General features: G+C 44.7%; 1 protein-coding gene and 1 pseudogene across 3 annotated transcripts in view; one reads left to right on the forward strand and one right to left on the reverse strand.

Annotated features, from left to right (window-relative positions):
- The window catches only part of LOC110550713 (epidermal growth factor-like protein 7), a 31,895-nt pseudogene extending 14,945 nt beyond the window's left edge, over positions 1-16,950 (reverse strand).
- A 27-nt stretch (positions 16,951-16,977) lies between these two features.
- The window catches only part of Smad4 (SMAD family member 4), a 51,109-nt gene continuing 47,584 nt past the window's right edge, over positions 16,978-20,502 (forward strand). For all 3 annotated transcript variants that reach the window (XM_021640762.2, XM_060377061.1, XM_060377062.1), the window contains exon 1: positions 16,978-17,106. The gene's annotated coding sequence lies outside the window, so the exon portion shown is untranslated. The remainder of the gene's footprint in view (positions 17,107-20,502) is intronic.

Raw genomic sequence — 20,502 nt, forward strand, 5'->3', positions numbered from 1 at the left:
TTGGAGGTGGTTTTATGATATAGGATGGCAAGTTTCCGGGTGCCACGAGCTCCAGCCTAGAAAGCTGCAGCAGATGGCCTCAGCAGTCTCCAACTGTGGCACCTCACCCCGCACACACCCATGCTGTTTGCTGTGATGTGTTTACCTTGTAGCCTAATGCCTGGCACCTGGTGGCACCCAGGACATATTTGCTCAATAAACGAATGTGCTAAGATAACAGTTGGTCAATCCCAGTGGTATGTGTCCACGATCCCAGCTACTTAGGAGGTCGTGGATGGAGGATCACTAGAGTCCAGAAGTTCAAGGCCCGTGTAGGTAACAGGGAAGACACTGTCTCAAAACAAACAAACAAAGAGCCCCCAAGCCAACCAACCAACCAAATAGGAAAACAGAGGCCTTTTCAGAGCCGTCATTTCCCGTGTTCTTACTGCATTCCAAGCTTCTTCACACAGCCTCTCTCAGGTTTCGTTTGCAGATTCGCAGCTTTCTTGCCTTGCCCTGGGTTGACCTTCTGATTGTTTTGAGAACATGCTGAGCTGCTTTCTGCTTCAGGATCTTTATATCCACTCTTCTCATATTTGTGCATCGCTCACTTTTTGTTTTATAATTAGTGTATTATTTGCTTTTTTTTTTTCCTTTCAGACAGGGTCTCACTATATAGCCTTGGACTGGAACTTAATATGTTAGCCAGACTAGCCTTTTTCTCCTTGCAGATCTGCTTCCCTGCATTCCCTGAGTACTGGGATTGAAGGCTTGCACTAGCATGCCTGTCTCATAGTTCACTTAACATCATTCAGGTCCCTGCTTACATGTCAGCTCAAAGAATCTCCTGATTGCCTCCACTGTACCTGCCTTCTCATTGCAGAAAAAAAAAGCAGTTTAATTATACCCCTCTCCCCTCAGGTACGTGTTTATCATGTCTATCACCCACTAGAACGTAAGCTCCTTAAGGAAAAGAAATTTGCTTTGTATGTTCCTCTCCAGGACAGTGCCTAACACATGCTGGTAAAATTTTTTTGGATGTAAGCTTTCATTTAATTCTTGGGAGAAAAGATTAAACAGTGTTATAATACAAAAGAAAAAAAAAAGAGAGTATAAAAATCTTCACTTTGCTAGGCAAGGTATGAAACATTTATAATGCCAGCACTTGGGAGGTGAAGGCAGAAGGATCAAGAATTCAAGGCCAGTCTATAAACACAAAATGACAACCCACCCCCTACATACAAATCTCCACATATAAGGTTTTTCTTTTAATCTTTTTTTTTTTAATGTAGATGATTTAACTGAGGTTTGGATATGTCTTATAAGTTGTCTAGGAGCAAAAAAGCTATACAGAGTCAGGATTTTTAATGCCTTGTCCATTTGACTTCCGAGATCATTTATAACCCAAAGATGCTGTGCTACTGCCTCCTAATTCAGTAGAATGTGAACACACAGGACTGTAGAAGTCAAGTGCAAAAAAGTGGCTGGTGGCAGCTCAGATGAGATCAGTGGAGATGGAGTCATTGGAGGAGGTAAGCTGGACAAATGTTATTTGGAAAGAGAGGGAAGGGAGGGACAGAGGGAGGGAGAAGGGAGGGAGGCATGCCACCTCATCCCAGATCCTTGCAGGCTAGTGACTGTCCACTAATGTGCTCTTGGCCTTGGCTGAAGAACCCTGTTTGAATTTTCCCTTCTCGGGACAGCAGTAAGGAGGGAACAATTTCCAAAGAGCTGCAGTAGACTGTGGTTAATTGGAGTCTGGACCATGGTCTAACTAACATGTATAGCTTTGGGCAGGTACAAGCAAGTTCAGGTGAACTTCAGAAATCCAGGCAATGCTACTGGCCTGACTGCTGAACAAGGAGGGCTGGGCCTCAGAGAAGACTGCTTAGAGCATCTTTCTTAAAAAAAAAAAAAAAAAAAAGGTTGTGATGGCTGCTGGTGTCTCACCTTCTACCTTGTCTGAGACAGGGTCTCTCATTTATGAGTTTATAGTAAAGCTAAATGGCCCATGAACTCCCTTGGGGATTCCTCTCTCTCCACCTCCCATCTCTCTGCGGGGGCACTGGGACTGAGGAAGCCATTATGTATGCAGCTTTACACGGACTCCAGGGCCTCATACTCAAGTGCTTTGCCCACTAAGCCATCTCCCCAGACCCCAAGGGCATGTTTTAAAAGACGATCAGAGAAACTGCTGAACCAGCTAGGAGATGGCCTGGGAACCAGCTTTCCTGAAAGGAAGGAAATAGTTCCAGCTGGGGGCCTGCAGCAGGAGGGGCTGCCTGCCTGGAGGTGTCCTCTTCTTTGTTGAAGATGTGCGCCCTGCCCGGGATGCTGCCTGGACGGGGCGGGGAAGTTGCAACCAGAGGCAAGGAGGTAAAGGGGCAGTTCCCAGGCAGCAGCTGGATGAAACTACTCAGAAGTACCAGGGACTCCACAGTCAGTCATGGGAAAGAAGGAGAAAATGCAAAGGCAGACAGGCAACAGCTAACACTTGCAAAGATAAAGGAACAAGAAAACTCGGGGGGGGGGGGTATGTCCAGGAGACCTCAGTCCAGGAGGTGAGGGCTCTGCAGGTAGACCCACTCACCATTCTTCCAAAGCTTTCATGAGGAAATGTAAGGCCATCTGCTCAAACGTGCTTAGCATCCTGGTCTCTAGCATCTATCTGCCAAGCTGAATCCCCACTTCTGAAAGCGACATTACATTAACCCAGGATCTTCACAGACAGTAACTGATGTTGGTCCTATGCAAAACTGACTGTTTTCCTCAAGTATCCATCCAAGAATAATGCTTGAAAACTAGGAAGAGAACAGGTCTGGGAGGAAGGTTAAGCAGTAAGAGCAGGTACTGCTCTTGGAGAGGAGCCAAGTCTGAGCCCCAGCACCTCTGTCAGGTTCATGTCCACCTGTAAGTCCAGCTCCAGGGGTATTCAATGCCTCTGGGACATGTGCTCACGTGCACATCTCCCCAAACAGTTAATTAAAAATGAAAATGTTAAATATGAAGAGACTTGGCATGGGTTAGGTGGTCCAGTTCAAGACTGAAAGCTGAAAACATGCAACACAAATATGAACCAGAAGAGACTTGTATCACTGAAATGCCACCATGAATCTTGTTTTATTTTTTCCTGCTGTTGATAAACTGGACATTTCTGGCACTCCCTTCCTGAGGCATCCTCTCCTGTGCTGTGACATTGAGACCTGAATGCCAAGTTTACCTGTTGGACTCAACATACTGCTTATGTAAGGCTGATCCAGAGTCTCCTGGGAGAGGGGATGGAGTAGGAGAAGGATAACTGTTTCAGTTAATGGCCACTTGGTGCAGCTCTGAATTCTACAATGTAGCACCCAGTGGGGCCACTCTGCATGTCCTGTGAGTGAAAGTCTGTTTGAAAGAAAGCTAGCTCAGCTTACCAGAAAGCATTTGGAGTGGGCAGATTGATGACTGGGGATGGGTCTCTAGATCTTTTTGTGTTTCTTTCCATTCTGCTGTTCCCTAAAAAGTCTGTGTTTGAACCCCTGACGATCTGGGCCATTCAGCGTGAGACTTTTGCTTCTTGAACTCCATGCTCTGGGGACTAGCAATCTCAGAGGATTTGTTAGGAAGGGCTTCTTCATCAGCCTGGACTTGCAGTCACTGAATCAAAGGAGGTTCTCAAAACTGTGTGTGTGCAAGTTAAGAATGCAAAACTGTTTCTTAAGACTAAAGACCCCCTTTGGGTCCTCTGAGGCTCTGAGGCTAAAGTTATTTGGGGCTAAGGGTAGCAACCCCAACACCCCCCCCCCACACACACTATGTAGAAGGCTGAGGTTATAGAAAATTCAAATCCTATGGCTGGGGTTGGGGTTTATGTATCTTAGTTCTGCCTCTGCTTAGTCCTGAGTCCAATCCTCAGCCATACACAAAAACAAAATAAAATCTGTTCAATATCATTTTTTAACCTCTATTTCATAGTATCTTTTGTACCTTAATCTGAAAGTATAGGAGTCTTCTTTGATCTTTTCTTTTATGATAGAGATATTTCAAAATAATCTGTTCATTTTGCAGAATGTCCCCGTAAGGGGCCAGATGTTTTAACTTTTTATTTTTCAGTACGATGATCAAACTGAGGAGGTCCTTGTCCATGTTATGTTTCTCTTTGAGGAGGGGCTACGTAGCCCTGACTAGCCTAGAACTTGCTAAATAGAGCAAGATGAGTTCAAACTCAATATATAGACCAGGCTAGCCTCAAATTGACAGTAAGTCTCCTGTCTCTGTCTCCTGAGTGCTGTGATTACCAGTGAGAGCCATCATGCTAGGTCCTAGTCTTTACTTTTCATTTTGATTCAGCGTCTTGATACGTTGTTATTCAATGTATCGAAAGGCTTGCATTAGACTTATTCTGTAGCCCAGGTCTGCCTCAACTCTGTGTTCTTCCCGGCTCAGTTTACACAGGAGCAGGGATTAGAAGCCTGTACCTGCAGGCCAGGCCTGCTGGTTAACTTTGCAGTGGTTCAGCTTCATCACTTGCTGGTGGACTGCAGGGCTTGCTTCATGCTGATCAAGTAACTGCTTTCTTAGCATACGGCAGGTGTGGGTAGTTGCTCGTCACCAGCACTGATTAGGCCTCTGTTAGTCAGGCCCCACGTGACGCGCTTTACCCGAATTTCTTCACTCATGCTTTACCACAGCTCTGGGAGATGGATTTCAGAAGGAGCTGAGACAGACTCCTTTGTCCAGGTTCTTGAGGCTAGTCTGGAATGAAATTCTTGCTTGAACCCAGGTCAGTGGGCCTCCAAAGATGACTTTTTAAGTAAGTGCACTTGCAGTGCTTGCTTAAAAATGTAATTTTCAGATAAAATTTATATAACACAGAATTCACCATTTTAACCCTTTAGATTCATTTACAGAAATGCATTAAAATGTCTACTAAAAAGTTTTCAAAAACTGGGTGCAGTGGCGCACACACCTTTAGTCCCAGTGCTCAGGGAGGCAGAGGCAGGCAGATCTCTGTGAGTTTGAGGCCAGCCTGGTCTACAAAGAGAGTCCAGGACAACCAAGCTTACACAGAGAGACCCTGTCTGGAAAGACTAAAACCAACCAAACAAACAAAAACAAAACTATAAAAAGTGAAATGTGTATCCCTAAGAGTTTAGTTCACAAGCGTGCTTTCTTTATGCTCTGCTCCAGATCTATTTTCCTAAGGGTATCTCCTGCCTGTCCTCTCTCTGTGCTCAAACAAACACTGTGGGACACTTAACCTGGTGTTAGGACTTGAGAAGGTGGAGCCTCAGGGAACTTGCAGCTCGGACAGTCTGCAGCAGGGAGAACGGGAGTGTGGTCCTAGAGGCCCACCAAAGGACAGGGTTGAGACAATGAGTCCCAGAGAGTCTAGGTTCCAGTCATGTTGAGTCAAGTTTACAACTAAGTTTTTTTGGACTGGTAATACATTTGCAGGGTTTCGAAAGAAATCATACAGTGAAAATGTCCTTGTATCTAACTTACATCAGCTCTGTTCTTATCCTGAGTGCTACCACCACAGCGTAACAAACTTATCCTGTTTCCCCTTAAAGCATAAATGCCAGCATGATATTCCCATTGTTATCTCCCTGCTTTGGTGGGCATCACACCTTGGGATATACAGCCTGACATCTTCTGTTGTGTGGATGTAACATAATATATTGAAACAATTTCTTTTTGATAAACATTAGTCTCCATTTACCAGAGTAAATCGTCCACTCTGTACTCTTTTGTAAATAGTGCTCTGGCCGTTTTGACATGGGCAAGTACAGCTACGTATTGATTTTTAAAGAACCATTCCACAAACACACCAAACAATTTCAGGTTTCTGAGTCCCTTTGCCTTGAAAATCCCCTCTCTCTTCTGCCAGCCAATGACTACTTCGCAAAACTCAGCTTAAGAATCATATTTTTTTCCCCCTGAGGCCTTTTAGATTTCTCTCCCCGAGTCTCTCCTCTCAGAATTACACTCCTACACCTTCAGAATCATCCCAACATTCCACTGTCACCCACAAGCCTGGGAGCTGCTCCAGAATGTTGGTTGGTAGAGTCATCTCCGAATCTCTCCATATTGGGCCCACAGTAGGCACCCAGTACAAAAGTCAATGCACAAAGAAGAGACTGGGGGCCCTGAAGCAATGTTGTGCTGACATCTCTCCCTGTCAGTGCTGCCAGTGGCCTTTTGTGGATTTTGAAGGTTGTTGCCAGACAAAGATGGACTGTGGGTTTTTCCCTCCCCTCCTAATTCCTTCCTTCCTGCTCCACCTCTTTCCCCCATGGGATTCTGTCCACAGCTGCTTATGAAGGTCTTGCTGGCTGCAGCTTGGACAGCAGCTATAATAGACTTTTAGAAAGAAACATAAAGATGGAACCATTTCTCGGCTTCTTTTCTCCTCTCAAATTAAAAGAACAAATGGCTTGGCAGTCAAATGCATATCCAAGTCACCCTCAAAAATACTTCTTGGACATGAAGCCAAAGATTACTAAAACACTTGCCATTTAAGCTAATCATTGAAGTGCAAACTGGGGTAATTTTGTAAAAAGACACTGAGTTAAAGGGCTGGGCATGGCAGTGTGTGCCCATCATACCAGCACTTGTGAGGGTGAGATGGAGGATCTTAACATGTAGCCCAGTGCCATCCTGGACTACATATAGAGACCCTGCCTCAAAAGTGTGTGAGTATGGGGGTGCTAACATTAAAATGTGTCAGCGATGTGCCTGCAGCGGCCAGTTGGTAGGCCAGTTTTAGGTTGTTTCCATGGCACAGTTCACTTTGGCTATCCCTTACTGTGCCAGCTGGCACTACTGGAACTCTGTCTGTATCCTCATGGAGGGGCTGGAGGTCCTAGTCCTCTCTCCATGGAAAGCTGCTGTTCCTAGGAGGTGGAGAACTGCAGAATGATGACACTCTGAAGCCTCTGTCTGCAGAGGTCGGAGATGTGGGTGGGAAGAGAGGTGGCTCGCCCAGAAGAGCCCTGCAAAGTGGAGGCATGGCTCCCTGTCCATGCTTCGAGACCATGGACTTCAAAATGGCTTCCTTCCTTGCCTCATAAAAGAAACGTGAGAAACTTCATTTCTTGTACTTTTAAAGGTCATATCTGAAATGTTTCATCAAAACTTTAAATGATGGCAAGCTTTATTATTTCTGTCATATTTTAAGTATTGGCATTTTAAAATAAGATTGTTACATCATTTATTAAGTATGTCCAGGGGACTCTAAATGTTATAAGTCATCTATCATCCATTAAAAAAAATACACGAACAAGCTTTTCCTTAAAAGCAATTTTATATCACTCTTTGGTCTCTGATCTTGTATTTCCATTACACTTGTTTCTAAGCATTTCAGTGTAATATTTTAGGATGCAAAGCCTTTTATTGATCCACCTATAATATTTCTCTATGATTTGCAAAAATCTTTATAAAATGGAGTCTTAGAGTCCCTTAAGGTTAAGAAAACCCATCGTTGCTGTTGTTATTTCTTTTGAGACAGGCTCTTTCTATGTAGCTCAGGCTGGCCTGGAACTCATGTAGATCAGGATGGCCTCGAACTCACAGAGACACACCTGCCTCTGTCTTCCTCTGTGGAATTAAAGGTGTGAGCCACCAACTTGCCCAGCATGAAAACCCAACTTGATTGCCTAATGAGTACAATGTGTATCAGGGACTTTTCAGTGGCTGTGATAAAACACCATGACGGGAAGCAACTTATGGAAGAAAGATTGTCTTTTGGCTTACAGTTCCATAATGAGGCCATAACGGGGTGAGGGGACAGGCATGGCAGCAGGAAGCCTAGGAGATCACATCCTTCTTAACCACACAGAGGAAGCGGGTGAACTGGAACTGAGGTGAGCTGCAGACTCAAAGCTTGTTCACTGTGACATGCCTTCTCCGGCAAGGCTGCGGCAGCTAAAGGCTCCATAACCTCCCCCAAGCACCACCACAGACTCAGTGTTCAAATACATGAGCCTGTGTGGGACATTTATCATTCGAATCACCACTGATACCTAATTGGTACAAACAACACAAAATGACACTTAAAAACAAAACAGCAGGGTCTCCCTGTGTAACCTGGAACTAGCTATGTAGCTCAAGATGGCCTTGAACTTAACAGTACTCCTGACTCGGACTCCCAAATTCTGAGATCACAGGCATTGGTTGCCATGCACAGTGAACACATTTTGACATAGCCTTAAAATGAAAGCATAGAGTTGCTGGAGGGATTGCTCAGTGAGTAAGGACGCTCTCTACCAAGCCCGACAGCCTGAGCTGACCCTGACCTCTATACTCACACGACGGTATGAGCATGCATGTCCCTGAAACACGTATGGCACTTGCATATATTAGCAAGTACTACAGCTCAGTCTCTGCCTTTATGGAGTTTACACTCTAATGTGGAGGGATGATGATAGACAATAACCAATAAATACAATAAATGCTACAGGAAGAGAGAAAGCATGGTGATAGCAGGATTAAGGTTGGGGATATGGCCCCCTGATAAAGTGCTCACCTAACAATTACAAAGCCCTGAGTCTGAACCCCACCTTGTCAGGAAACAGAAATGAAAAGAATGGGCTGTGATTTTAGAAAGGCCATGGAGGGTCCCCATTGAAAAGATGACTCTTGACCGAAGGAAGTAAGGAGTTTGAATGTAGGTCTCCGGAGGAAATGTGTACCAGGAAGAGGACTCAGCCTGTCCAAAGGAAACAAGTGTGGCATCTTCTACCAGGAAGGTCGGCAGAGACAGACAGATGAATGAAAGATGAGTGTAGGGAGGCAAGGGCCAGGAGCGACAGTGCTAATCCCGTGGAATCCTGTTATAAGGATGCAGACTGTCACTCTGAACAAAATGAGGAATATGAATGAAGAGATGAGCCGAGGCTTTAATATTTGTTTATTTTGATACTGAGGATCAAACTTAAGGCCTTCTGGCAAGTGCTTCACTACAGAGCTGTAAGCACAGACCCTACTCTGTGACAGTCTCATTCATTTAGCCCAGGTTGGGTTTATGCATATGGGGTGTGCCACTATGCTTCGCTGGCAGTAATGTGTTTCTAGGTATTATGTTAAAATGGGTAACGGACAGAATGGAGACTGATTCAGGTATGAGGTCATGGTGTGAGGGAGAATACTGTTTAGTTTGTGCCAAGTGAGGTTTGAGATGTGGCAGATAACTACAATCTGGAATTCAGATAAAAGGGGCTGAGCTGGTGATCTAAATTTAGAGGTTGTCATCATATGATGACATCATAGATCTCTGACGGTATTGAAAGTCAAGACACTGGCTGAGATCACTGAGAAAATATGTATAGATTGAAAAAAAAAGATGAAATTTAATAAGGAATGAGCCTGGGGTCACTCAGTTCGAGGTAGATGTTATCATTAGAGTACTTCCTGCTGATTAGGGGGGTCAAGTTTGGGGCAAGTTTGATCTTCGAAGTCAGGGTATATAATTTCTTCTTATTGTTTCTTCCTTGTGCACAACTAGTTAACAAACCATGACCAACAGACAGCAACAACTTCCAACCAGCAACAGCAGGAACTTCTCAGACTCCTAGCATCTATATGCCCTCTCAACAGTCCCTAGAATTCCAAACATCACACAGTTGCAGAAACTGTCCGCAGCTGGCAAAATGAGACCCCTGCTAGAGCACGAGCCAAATCACAGTCAGCTGCTTGGATAATCGGAAGCAGCCCCATATCCCACACCTGGGATTGAAACAAAACCACATTCCCATAATATTTCTGTGTGTGTGTGTGTGTGTGTGTGTGTGTGTTTAAAGAAACCACAGACTTAACCATTGGATTTAGACAAAATGAAGCTCATTATTAATCTTGCCTAAAGTCCCTTTTAATAGAGTATTAAGTTGTAAAGCATGATGGGAGGTGCTGAGGAAGGGTGAAAGAGATGTCACTTCGGCTGACAAGCAAAAGTAAGGAACACGTATGACTTCATGTATACAGTCATATGTGTTTATGTGTTTGCAGATGTATGTGTATGTAGCTATGTGTGCATATTTGTGAACATGTATGGGGAGGCCAGAGATCAGTCCTGATGACTCTCCTCGGGAATTGTCCACCTCATTTTTTTTTTTTTTTTTTTTTTTTTGAGAAAGGATCTCTCATTAGAACCTAGGGCTCAACAACTAGGTTAGTTTGGCTGGCCAGTGAGCTCCAGGGATATTTTTGTCTCCCCCTTTCCAGTGATAGATTACAAGAAGGTACAACCATGCCTGGCTTTTATGCAGGGGCTGGGTTCTCAGGCTTATCCGTAGCTCATATGTGTTGGTTTTTAAAATATTAGGTCACTTGTTTTGGGACTTTACAGAAACTGCATTATAACACACACACACACACACACACACACACACACACACACACACACACTCCCAGCATGCCAATGCGAATGGGAGAACTGGAAACGATATTATTATGTGGAACACTCTTGTAGAAATTATGCAAATGGGGCTAAGAGAAGGCTTTGTAGGAATTAAAAATAACATCTATCTGTAGGTTTATGGAATGACCAGCAGGGAAGGAAACACTGATAATACCGAAAGGTAGTATGCATGATGGTAATGAATGACCTGGGTTATGTAAGAGTTTGGGCGCCACCACCTTTAGTGGAGAGCCAGCTTCAGCCAGTATGTAGAGCCGCATCCTTGGAATTCAGACATTCCCTCTAGGACAGAGAAGGTTCAAGAGACTCAGATGGTAAATAATGGTCACATCTGGGAAAATGGAAAGTTGGAAGATTTATTTGCTTTTTTAAAAAATTAAAATATAATTACATCATTTCCCGTTTCTCTTTTTTCTCCTTCCAACCATTCCAACATGCCCTTTCTTGCTCCCCCTTGAATTTATGGCACACACACACAGCTTGATCAGTCCATTTAGTATTACTTGAATGTGTATGATTTCAGGACTGATCACTTGATATGGGAGAACTAATTAAGAGACTCGTGCCCTGGGGAATACTACCTCCCCGATCTCTCAGCATTCCTTAGTAGCCTGTAGTTTTCTTTCGGGGTGGGGCCCAGTGAGGTGTTACCCTTCCATGTTAGCACGCCTATTGGTGTTGTACTTGTTCAGGTCTCCAGGAAGCCACATTGTTGAGGTATCATAGGTAAAGCTTCTCTAGGAGACACAATTTCATAGCTGACTTTCCGGTTCTTACAGTCTTCCTTCCCCATCTTTCCTGATGTTCCCTTAGCTTTAGGAGAAAGAGTTGTGTCATAGATATGACAAATGGGGATGGTACTCCATGATCATTTATTTTCTGCATTTTTACTGGTTGTGGTTTTCTATAATGGTCTATAAGACAAGTTTTGTTGTTTGTTTGTTTTCATTTTTGTATGAGGGCTAGGGGCTATTCTTATACCCACTTATCTGTGGTTATAAGAATAAATATTTAGAATGTAATTAGGGATTATGCTGATTTAGTAAATTGTTGGTATGAGGTTTTCTTCTAAGATCCATGACCCCACTGGCCCTGGGTAATTGGCTGTGTTTCCAGTACCAGGCATACTTTCCGTCATGCTGACAAGCCTTAGGTACAATTAGACAGCTATTATTTACCTCCAAGACATGAATGCCACTGCTGCACTCTTAGGGTTATTGTGCCATGCTGGTTGATGCTATGGTTCACAGACGTCACAGCTGGGTAGGACTATTGGTTACTTTCCACCCTTGGAAGCTCGCATAGCACCTTCTGGTACTATGAAAGCTAGACCTCAGGGAAAAGGCTTTCAGATCAGATAGAGCTGGGATCTTCTGGGTTTGTGCCTGAAGTATGCGATGTCTTCTGCAATAGAGACCAACCTTCCACCACTGGAAGGTAACCAAGGGCAACTGCAATGGCCTATAGTGTTGTGGGACTCTCTTAGACCAACAACTTGAAAGGCTTCATATGCCTGGTATTAGGAGTTTTTGTTAGTTTAAGAGTCTTGGGGTGAGAGGGGGCACTGTCAACCCAGGCAGAAAAACTTCATTACATTGTATATGTATACATACAGTACAGGTATATATGTGTGTAAATATCTGTGTATGTTTAGATAAATAATAGTGAGTCCTTGTGGTTTTTCAGACACCCTTAGTGTTGTTTTACCCTCCTTCCTTTCTGTACTGAACTTCCTTCTCAATTAATGCCCTGCCCCCTTTCTCCCAGTTCCCCTTTCAAATCCCATGTATCCTGCTGCTGCCTTTCCTAGTGCTCCACATGATCCCTTTTAACTTTGCTGCTTGGAATATTCTTGAAGGCCCCTTTCCAGCTTTATAGAAGGAGAATACAATTGTTTGGAGCAGGAGTCTCTGACCAGCTGAGCTGCAGAAAGGAAATTTTGGGGGAGCTGTTGAGCTGCTTGCAATTTGTGCAGTTTCAGGGTTGTAGCTTTTGCGAGCCATCACTGGTGTTGGGGATGGACTTTCCCAGACCTGTAGCTGCTTTCTGAGTCATCCCTGCTTCTGTAAGTAACCTCTCATCCATACGCTAGTTAGTAACCCCATGTAAATTCACTGCTTCACCTTGGTGGGCTGTGCGCACACTTCCTTTGGTCATTCACAGGTTTCCTTTCTGGAGTGAGTAGATGTGTATGTCATATCTCCCCAGAAAAACTCTTTTACACAATAGCTGGGCACATGGAAATCTAACTGTGCAATGAGGGGCGAGGGAAACACAAGGCTGGCGTGTCGATGAGGGTAGATGTGATTTGTTCCTCACTCCTCCAATGTCCTGAATAAAACAGGAAGCAAAGTTATTCCTTGAAGAAGATGTGTACGTTGGAAGACAAAGAGAGCATGAAATCTAGAAAAACAGGGAGGGGGGAGGTAGGAACCTGAGATTCACAGTGATAAAATTAAAAAGAAAATAAATATTGTGTTTTTCTATAGCCATATTCAGATACTTGGATCTTGTCCAGTACGTACAGCTTGAACTCAACAGAAAAGGAGGAAAAAAAAGGGGCTGAGGCTCTGTGCAAGAGTGACTATAATGACTGTCCAGCAGGTAGAGCTAGGCAAGGATCTGAGAAGGCAGAGACCAGAGTTGCAGAATCGTTAGTCTTTGGAGTAGTCTACAAAGTGATGTGGAAACAGGAGGTAGAGATCTGAGTGTCAGCTGCCTGAAGCTGTGATTATGAAGGTGTAGAGTCCAGTAAGACTCCCATAAATACCACCATGGGAGTGCACGGCTAAGTTAGGGCAAAGGTCAAGCAAACAAGGAGCTGTGATGTTGGGAAGATCACCTCAGTATACAACTTTGCTGGGATTAGAAAAGAAGTGGTGCAAGGGTTACAGACAAAAGCAGATGGTGAACAGAGGAAGGGAAAGAAGAGCAATGATGGGAGATGGGTAACCCCGTTAAAAGCTGCTGCCTGACAGTGGGGAAGCATCTAGAAGCACTACTGAGGATCAAAGACACCTCCAGGCACAGTAGAAGGAGCTCACGGTAGAAGATACAGTTTCCAATGCTTGGGAGATTGGGAGGAATAGTCAAGTTTGCCCTAAGGAAAAAAGCTACGGGCACCTGAGGGGATTTGAAGAGGCTAAATATTCCTAGATCCACATGTTCCTCATTCTAAAAGACCCCTGCCTCTGGATGTTCACGCCTTTGTGGTCCCTTCCCCTTCATCACTGAAATCTGTGCTCTGTTTTAGGTCCTGTGTGAACGTGTGTATGTGATTATGTCACATAAGACCATACCAAGCCAGGTGTTAGTAGACCCCACTACTAAACAGGCCGAGGTGGGTCACTTGAACTAAGGAGTATGGGGTGAGATCCCTTTAAAAAAATAAAATAGAAAAATGATGGGGCTATGGAGGTGGCTCAGTTGCTAAAATACTTATCAAACGGCGCAAGGATCTGGGCTCAGTGCTTAGCACTCTTAAAAAGCCAGGTGTACTGGCGCATGCCTGTAATCCTAGCCCCAGGGAAGCAGAGATAAGAGGATCCCTGGAGTTCACTAGACAGTCTAGCTGAGTCTGTGAGCTCCAGGTTCGGTGAGAGCCTCTATCTCAAAATGTGGCGTGTGACAAAAAAGGACACCTGACATTGCTTTCTGACCTCTACATACCCATGCACTACCATACACACATGCATACCTCCCCACGCACACAGGGGTTCCGAGGGAGAGAACATAATAATGGTATGACCTTGACACAACTCTATCTTTGCTGACTCTGAAGGAGCAAGCTGCGGTACTGTAAGCTTCTTGCAGAGCAGTGTTTCTCAACCTTCCAATATTGCTGCAAACTTTTCATGCCATTCCTCCTGTCGTGGTGACCCCCAACTACTGCTACTTTATAACTGTAATCTTGTCCTAATGAATCGTAATGTAAATATCTGATGTGCACGATATCTGTAAAAGCGCTAAAGGACCCGAAGGGGTGGTGACCCACAGGTTGATAACCTGTGCTGTGGAGAACCTGAGAGGGCCTCTAGCTGACATGCAGCAAGAGACTGAGGCCTTTAGCCCTGTGATCTCCAGCAAATGAATGCTGCCTGTGTGAAGGAGTGAATTCTTCTTTCCCAGGGGAGTCTTCCTTTGTAGAGGACCAGTGACATGGGGCACCACAGGAACAGAAGTGTGTGCTGCTTTGACCTTCTAAACCCGTGGCAACACATTATACAGGCATAGATATCTGATACAGTTAGAAGTCTAGTGAAAGTAATGCTATTTAATTTTAATATACTTCTTTCAGAAGCCTATTCCCAAAGAGTAATGAATTGATGTACAGCCAATAAGCTTTAATGATCTGCCAGCTGAAAGAGCTTCCTTCAATCTTTAAATTGTATTCATTGGGAATTCATATATTGGGAATTTTATATACATTGTATATAAATCTTATCTACTCTCAGCCTTCCTTACTGGACTTTCCCAACTCACATATCCTTTTCCCAACCTCATTTCTTCCTCTTCTTTTTATAACCCACCGAGTCCAATTTGTGCTGTATCCTTCAATTTTGATGAGAACTAAGTATTGGATTTGCAAAGGAATTTAATATTGATTCATTTAAGCAATCTATTTTCTCATCGCAGGCATCAGTTTTCTTAAATTTATTTTTAATTTATTACTTATATATAGATTTAAAAATATTTTTATGTTAATAATGACATTATTTTTAAAAATTTATTTATTTCATTACAAATTATTCACTTTGTATCTCAGCTATGGCTCCCTCCCTCTTCCCCTCCCATTCCCCTCCCCCAGTCCACTGATGGGGAGGTCCTCCTACCCTCCCATCTGACCCTAGCTTATCAGGTCCCATCAGGACTGTCAGCATTGTCTCAGACATCAATTTTTGAATCGTCCCTTTAGCTTTTACACACTGGGTCATCTTAATAATAGGACAGAATTTTGACTTTCTTTTGTAAGGTGTGAGGACAGTTTTGAAAGGAAATGCTGCCCTCAACTCCTTGTCAGGCCATGGAACTTTGGAAAACTGGACAAATGGTAACTTAGTAAGATCTGGAAATAAGTCTCTGAATAGTCTCGAAAGGCCTTCATACACCCCAGGGACGGAGAAGGCCAGTTTGCAGATGGGAGCCTCAGGGTTGAAGAGGAGTCTGGTTGAAGAGGGTTAGACCACTCTGTGCCATCACAGGATGGCACAGACCAGAGAAGAAGATTGTGAACGGCATAGTGTAGGTAGAGTTTCTCTGACAGGGCTTAAAAAATGACTTAGAATGATCGAGTAGCTGGTCTTGAAGGAATCCTGATGGAAGGTGAAAAACAAAACAAAAGACATCAAATAACTTATGTTTTCTGGACATCTAAATTATTTTAAAGCTAGGTTCTCACTATTTGGTCCTGGCCTGAAATTTGCTATGTAAACCTATCAGGCTGGCGATCCTCCTGCCTCTGCTTCCGAGGGCTAAGATTATATGCATGTGCTGTGATTCAAAGCCAGGGAGTACATGGTGGTAGGCTTGTGTTCTAATCACTGAGTACAAATTCATAAAATTACAAAGGAAAGTAAGTACAAAGTCAAAATCAGAAATAGGCCTTTTGTCAAACGTTTTGACTTTCGTGGTGCTGGGATGGAACTAAGGCTTTTACATAGATAACAAATTTTGAATTATCCCATTACGTTGCCGCGGAAGTTTTAGATATCCAGCCACCCAAGTAATGGGAGATAGTGTTGACTTTTGTTTTGTAAGGTGTGAGGTTCTGAAACTGAGCTATACATCTCAGACCGCACGACCTACTTAGCAGGCGTACAGTTAAGGTCCCTAAGGTCGCCTCCAAACTCGAAATTCCCGCCTCCTTCCCAGCTGCTCCCATTTGGCTACCGCACCGGGCAAGGCCTCTGAATGTGTGATTCCCTGACTGTCGCCCGCGCCCCTAAGTTTAACCTTTGGAGCGCCTTTCCAGGCCGGTGTGAGGAAAAGGACAGGCGCTTCCTCTCCCACTCCATCCCCGGCCAAAGAAAACTTCTACAAACACCTGCAGTGAGCGCGGCTGTGCCCACCAAGGTCTTCAGAACCCAGCCAGCCCGGCAGCCCTTGCCCATCGCTGCCTGGGTGAGCCTCTCTAAACGGCACCCCAACTCCCCGCGAAAACGCGGCTCCCCACGGACGCCTGTGCGCACCCAGCCCGGGCCGGCCGGGTCGGCACCAGGGCAGCCAGCAGACCGCTGCCGCCCGCGGGCGCCTGCGCACTGGGACCCTCCCTGCTCTGGGCGGGAGGCGGGGGCAGCCGGGAGAAAAGAGCGCTGCGGGGGGGAAAAGGGCCAAACCCTGAAATTACCCGGATGTGGTCTCCGCGCGCGCATGCTCAGTGTCCTTCCGACAAGTTGGCAGCAACAACACGGCCCTGGTCGTCGTCGCCGCTGCGGTAACGGAGCGGCTCGGGTGGCGGAGCCCGCGTTCGCGCCCGGCCGCCCGCCCGGCCGCCGTGCTCGGGAGGCCCTTCCCGCGCTGCCCTCGGCTCCGCCGCCGCCCCGGGGTCGCGAGCGCGTGACGGGAGCCGGCGCCCCGCGAGCGAGGCCCCCCGCGGCGGGGCGGCTCCGGAGCTCCAGCGGCCCGGCCCGCGCGGTCTGCGGCGCGGCGCCGAGAGAGGGGCCGCCTGGGCCGGACGCAGCGGGCGGGACCCGGGAAGCGACGGCGCGGAGCGGCGCGGAGCCCAGGTAACGCGCGGTCCTCCCCGCCCGGGCCTCGGCGCCCGCGCTTCCCCGCCCCGGGGCGGGATCCCGCGGCGGCCGGCGCGAGCGCGAGCCCGGCGGGGCGCGGGTGGGTCGCCCCCGCGCGCCCCGGCCCGCGTGCCCGCGCGTGGGTCCCGGCTCCCCGGCTCCACTCGCAGCGGGGCGCGCCGGGCGTCCCGGGAACTCGGGCGCCGTTCGCGCCGCCGCTCTTTGTTGTTCGGGAGGAGTTTGGCCGCGGCCCGGGCTGTGGCGTCGGGCCGGCCCGGGGGTGCGCTGTGCCCGGGGTGCCCCGGGTCCGTCCTCGTGCCTTTCCCTCAGCAAGTGTTTGTTTTCTCTTTGTCCCCACTTTCTCTTCCTGGTTGTGTCCTTTGAGTTCACGTTCGTAGCTTTGATTTGTTTACTTTCGGGGGTATTGTGGGTGATGGCGGCGTGCGGGACACATTCTTAGCGCCTAACTGAACCACCTCCCCTAATAAAACGTGTCTCCTAATAAAAGGCGTAGTTTATTTTATTGTTAGGGCTACATGCACGGAGCGTGAAATTGGTGGAGGGTGGAGGGCGTTGGCTTCAGCACCCCAAACTGCCTTTATGATTTCTCAAAGCAGATTTTCAAAGACGTGGGCGTGTTTGTTAACTAGAAAGGTTCCTTCGCGGGAGGTTTTAAAAGGTCCCGTTGATTGGTAGCTCCTCCCCACGGGCCCCCACGAAAGCCGGAGTAAACTTTAAAAAATAATAATTAAAGTTGATTTTCAGGTAATTCACTTTAAAATTACTTGGTTGCCTTCAGTATTTGATAACTCAAGGTGGGATTGTCACTTATTTAGAATAACAGGATAAAGAGGTAGTTATTTTAAGCACCTGAATTCATGTTCTTGCAGCCTTGTAATCTCACTTAATTTTTTAACAATCTTTGACTTTTACCAGATTTAGCATCTTTTTCCTCTCAGGAGCAGCTTGATTATTTGAACATTTTAAGAATTAGGTTCAGGACTTTTTGCTGACAAAAAAAAAAAAAAAAAAGTGGAATCTTAACTGTAAGTACAGACATGTAAAAATTCCAAGGAGTAATTAGATTTCGAGCACTGCATTTGAATAATTTTTATTATAGATTCCACAAATTTACCTTGCATTCAGGGCCTGAAGTACTTGCAGTTGAAGTGTAGCTTCAACTAGGATGTTCAAAAGTAATGTCAAAAGTACGGTAGACTCTGTCTCCATTGAGAAGATCTGATAGGATTAGTACATGCTATTTCAAAGTGTAAATGATTGCTGTAATACTTTTTAAGAACACAATTTCTTCCCAGTGCATTGTCTACGATACTGTTATGAGTCTGTAGGGGTTCCTGATCCTCTCTTCTTGAATTCTTTCCTGCCTAGCCATGTTTCTCAGCCTGAGAGCAGAACACAAGATTGGGACATAATGCCCATATGCTCATGATTTTGTTTTCTTCAGTTAGCTTGTGACAAACATGCACAGAGGCAGACCAATACCCTTGACTTTATGTAGCTTCAGGTCTTGATGGGATGAATTATGAAGGCTTAAATTGCTGGAATGAAAACAAATCTCTGAAGAGAATTGACATAAGGTTTTTTTTTTTTGACTGTCATAATACACAGGTGGCTTTTTCTTTGCTTTCTAAGCTTTTGAGTGAGTTTGCTTTGAAGAGGTATTACATAATAATTTTTGATTTTGAAGAAGTACTTCATACTTTTGATTAAATGTTTTTGTTGTAAATCTTAAGTTGGGAAGAATTAAGATTGTGTTTACAGAATTAGTGAAAATTTGTGCTAAGCAAATCAATGAAGTAATTTGGAGTATGTTTATATGGACCTGAACTTTCTTAATGGCTTTGCTGTTGAAATAGTTCTGCCTATACTGGGTGTACTGAGCTTGTTTTTTTAGTCACTATTTCATTTATGCTACATGTTAATTGAAGTATTTCTGTTTGTGTGTTTTTGTCTTTGGATTCCCCTTCATTTACACACACACAGACACATACACACTCCCCTTCATTTACACACACACACACACACACACACACACACAGAGGGAGCGAGCGACAGAGAGAGAGAATTAATTTATGCAGACTAGTCACCCCCCAGCTATCTCAGAACTATTTTTTTTCTGGTTGAGCCAGAGTTACAGTAACATTGGCACACGCTCTTCTCATTGAGCTGTGCATGGCAGGGGCCTGTACTAAGGCAGTTAACTCCAAGAGTCTGCAGAGTTGGTTAAATGTGAAATGCACATTTGGACTTGATTAAAAGTTTGCCTCTTTTGGTGAGAACATACATCCTTTTTTGTTTGTTTAGTTTAGTTTTGTTTTTTTTTTTCAAGATAGGGTTTCTTTGTGTATCCTTGGCTGTTCTGGACTCTCTTTGTAGAATAGGCTGGCCTCGAACTCACAGAGATCTGCCTGACTCTGCCTCCCTAGTGCTGGGACTAACGGCCAGCACCACCATGCCTGGCCCATACATCCTTTTATTTATTTTTATTAGCTATTCTGTTCTATTTTATCCCCATCTAGTTGATGCTAGGTTTTTGTTTTTCATTCATCCAGAGTGAATGTCTCTGTAAACATCTTGTAATAACATTTTCAGTGGTTGCATGATTGGATACGCTCACCCTCCACTGTGTTTTGTTAAAGCCATAAGGAAGAGTGACTCAGGTGATCCTTAATTATGTATAAAACTAACTTGACTAAATGGTTTCATTGTTTTCTGTGCTAAATGAAAGTTAAAGGAGTTAGACCAGAATGTCACATTTAGTACAGCTTTCTAAAATTACTTAGCTTTTTCCCCCATCAGTTGAAGATTCACTTACTTAATATAGTCATTCAGATAACTGATAAATATGTATAGATAGCATGCATACAAGCTACTTTTGTTATTATACTATGGGCATCCTAATATTCTTAGCTCATGCTAATGAGTCACATTTAGAATTGTTGGATTTTTTTCCCCCCTTTATTTTAAAATGTGTAATTTTGGTAATGGAAACTTAGGCTGAATGCCAGTTTCTCAGAAACAAGATATTTTAGATTGTGTCACCTTGACACTATTCCATGGTGTAATAGGCACCCAGAAAAATTTATTTTGAATGTGAAAGTGAATGGAGGACTAGGATAGTTAAAGGGCTAGGATAGTACTTATGTAAAACTAAAATGGTAGGTGTTTAGATGCTCATGATTGATAAGGTCATAGGTCAGATACAGTTACTAGAGACGAATGTATTGTAGTGATCAATTTGAAGTAAATTGTAAGCCTGTTTCAACACAAGGACTGCATTTTATTATCCATATCTTACATAAGAGTTTTTTTTTTTTTCCCCTTTAGTTTGGAAAACTTGCTGTCTTTTGGGGTTTATGTACCTATTTTTTT

This window comes from Meriones unguiculatus, chromosome 2 (genome assembly GCF_030254825.1).
Source record: "Meriones unguiculatus strain TT.TT164.6M chromosome 2, Bangor_MerUng_6.1, whole genome shotgun sequence".
Classification (NCBI taxonomy): domain Eukaryota; kingdom Metazoa; phylum Chordata; class Mammalia; order Rodentia; family Muridae; genus Meriones; species Meriones unguiculatus.